Raw genomic sequence first — 3361 nt, forward strand, 5'->3', positions numbered from 1 at the left:
TCTCGAGATAAGCTATAAAAATATGCAATAAAATGTAGAGGGTTCCATTTAAAAAAATAAGGTTGACCTTGAAATGACCTTAAAGGACATGGTCAGGATCAAAGTCAAGGTCATTATCTTACTCCTCGTTTGAAACCATACAACTTTGCTATTGAACATTTTCTCCAAAATGCATTCTAACTGAAGATATTTGGGGGATCCGATACTTTTCGATGACCCTGTATATTTGGACTATGGTAGAGAACGAACCGCAACTGTCAGGACGTACGGCAAAGAAAAACGTACTGTTGCAGTCGTGACTGATCAGGAATAATACACACATTTTCCTGATCAGTCACAACTGCGACAGCTACGTTCTTCTGTGCTTTATCCTACGTCATGACTAATAAGACATCTCACCTAACAAGTACAAGAACTGATTGAGCACTCACTAAGGTTTTGCATCTGATTGACATATCCATTAGATCTAAAAAATATATATAGCCAAACAGATACAAGAATTCACTAAGCATTCAGTGATCAATCGTGCTTCTGGATGCACCCAGTACTGGCAGTACCTGGAAAACGATAATGTCTTGTACACGGTGTCATGAAACTAATTTTTAATGTCATATTTTTTATTTTTATATAATGATTTTTTTTACAGAATTGTTAAAGCTATTGATACTTGGTCAGAACAGATAGTAAATGATCACTACGCTGAGAGATTATAATTTGACATTTATTAATATGTGTGTGTGTGTGTGTGTGTGTATATATATGTATATCTATAATTTCATACTTAATATTTCAATATTTTTGTAGTCAGACGATAACGACGAACTGTCGAAAGCAATGGATTTTTAATAAATGACATATCGACTGAACAACATCGTCCTACAACAGCAGCATCTATACAGTCATCTGTAAGAATTTTAACACTTTAATTTCTCTTCTGTTCTCTCCTCTCTCTCTCCCCCCCCCCCCCCCCCTCTCTCTCTCTCTCTCTCTGTCACACACATACGTACACACACGCACATGAATGCACGCACGCACGTACATTCTCTTATTCACTAGTGCAAACAAATTGCTATCACTTTCACCTTATAAACAATTCTATTATTATTATACTCACTTATTTATTGTAATTTTTATGCAACGATTTTCCTAATAAACAGTCTTCATTACAGCTCGACACATCCGATACACGGATGAGAACGACTGAACGATGTCGTCCTACAACAGCAGCATCTATACAGTCATCTGTAAGAATATTTTAACACTTTAATTTCTCTTCTGTTCTCTCTCTCTCTCTCTCTGTCATACTCGCACACGCACGCACGCACATTCTCTTATTCACTGATGCAAACAAATTGCTACCACTTTCACTACTTTATAAACAATTCTATTATTATTATACTCATATATTTATTGTAATTTTTACGCAACAATTTTTCTGATAAACAGTCTTCAACACCGCTTGACACATCCGGTACACGGAAGAGAACTAGAGGCAGACGTGCAGGCGCACGTTCAACAAGAGCGCTTCATGCGTTTTCTTTATAAACTGTCTTCCGCTCATGATAATTGAGGAAAAAGATAATGGTAATTGTTTTTCTAAAAAAATACTATAATAATTATTAAAATTAGTATTAAATGTTTAAATTGTTTTAGCCACTTCCAAAATCTGGAACTGAAACCAAATCAGCCAAAAAAAAGAATCAAAGGTAATTTTTACCTTTCCTTTAGGAAATATTATATGTAATATTATTATTTTAGATATTAAATTTTAATAATATTTTACATCTAAAAATAATAATATAATTTTGCCTCATCACAGTCATCAAATCAAGACTTGTGAGGATCCCGAAGATACTCTGACCACACGCTGCCAAGAATTCTTACGATAATGTAATAAATTAATTAATGTTAAATTAATAAACATGTTAATTTAATTAAAGTTTATTATTGGAATTCTTATAATAATTGGAATTCTTATTAAGAAAATAATATTTAATAAAATAATAATTATTTCTTATTAAGAAATAATTCTTATTTAAAGAAAATTTTTATTAAGAATTCTCGTAACACTTATGGCCATTCCACACAAACTTGCATAGCCGCATAAACATATGCATAAAGAAAATCATCCAATCGTAGTTTACGCTCAGCTTTATGACAGAAATGTGATTGGATAATTTTCTTTATGCGTATGGTTATGTGGCTCTGCAAGTTTGTGTGGAATGGCCCTTATGGCCGCAGCACACACTCTTGTATAACGCATAATACATAGTGCATAATGGAATTAACCAATCGAAATTCTTCTTTTCCATGGAATGAGAGGAAAGGAAAGCTTCTGATTAGTTGATTCGCTTATCCACTATGCGTTATGCGTTATGCAAAAGCTTGTGTCTGGGCTCTTATAGCCGCGGCACATTATTAACTAATAATACGTATGTATATTCTTTGACTGAATTTTTCTCAAAAATACGATTGCGCACTGTTACTACTGCACTTTCAATGTACTTTATCTAAAATATCAATAATCCCCTCAAATTTAATTACATATTGTATCATGAACAATGAAGAAAATGTTTATTAAGAATTCTCTTAACACTTATAGCCGTGGCACAGATTCTTGCATAACGCGTAATGCATAGTGCATAAGGGAATCAACCAATCGAAATTCTTCTTTTCCGTGGAATGGGAGGAAAAGGAAGATTTTGATTAATTGATTCGCTTATGTACTATGCATTATGCGAATCAACTAATCAGAATCTTTCCCTTCTTCTTATTCCATAGAAAAGAAGAATTTCGATTAGTTGATTCCCTTATGCATTTTGCATTATGCAAAAATCTGTGCCGCGGCTATAAGAGCCCAGACACAAGCTTTTACATAACGCATAACGCATAGTGCATAAGCGAATCAACTAATCAGAAACTTTCCTTTCCTCTCATTCCATGGAAAAGAAAAATTTCGATTGGTTGATTTCTTTATGCACTATGTATTATGCATTATGCAAGAGTGTGTGCTGCGGCCATAAGTGTTACGAGAATTCTTAATAAAAATTTTCTTTGAATAAGAATTATTTCTTAATAAGAAATAATTATTATTTTATTAAATATTATTTTCTTAATAAGAATTCCAATTATTATAAGAATTCCAATAATAAACTTTAATTAAATTAACATGTTTATTAATTTAACATTAATTAATTTATTACATTATCGTAAGAATTCTTGGCAGCGTGTGGTCAGAGTATCTTCGGGATCCTCACAAGTCTTGATTTGATGACTGTGATGAGGCAAAATTATATTATTATTTTTAGATGTAAAATATTATTAAAATTTAATATCTAAAATAATAATATTACATATAATA

The 3361-nt window shown here is 32.2% G+C and overlaps 1 long non-coding RNA gene across 2 annotated transcripts in view; it reads left to right on the top strand.

The window, feature by feature from the left end:
* The window catches only part of LOC108759632 (uncharacterized), a 2595-nt gene extending 719 nt beyond the window's left edge, over positions 1 to 1876 (top strand). Inside the window, exons 2-6 of one of the 2 annotated variants that reach the window (XR_001940033.1) lie at positions 805 to 905; positions 1170 to 1244; positions 1447 to 1584; positions 1654 to 1706; positions 1820 to 1876. This is a non-coding gene — a long non-coding RNA (uncharacterized LOC108759632). The remainder of the gene's footprint in view (positions 1 to 804; positions 906 to 1169; positions 1245 to 1446; positions 1585 to 1653; positions 1707 to 1819) is intronic. The other variant, XR_001940034.1, reaches the window with a different exon arrangement.
* Positions 1877 to 3361: the final 1485 nt, after the last annotated feature.

The sequence above is a fragment of the Trachymyrmex cornetzi genome, unplaced genomic scaffold (assembly GCF_001594075.2).
Source record: "Trachymyrmex cornetzi isolate Tcor2-1 unplaced genomic scaffold, Tcor1.1 scaffold2, whole genome shotgun sequence".
Taxonomy (NCBI): domain Eukaryota; kingdom Metazoa; phylum Arthropoda; class Insecta; order Hymenoptera; family Formicidae; genus Trachymyrmex; species Trachymyrmex cornetzi.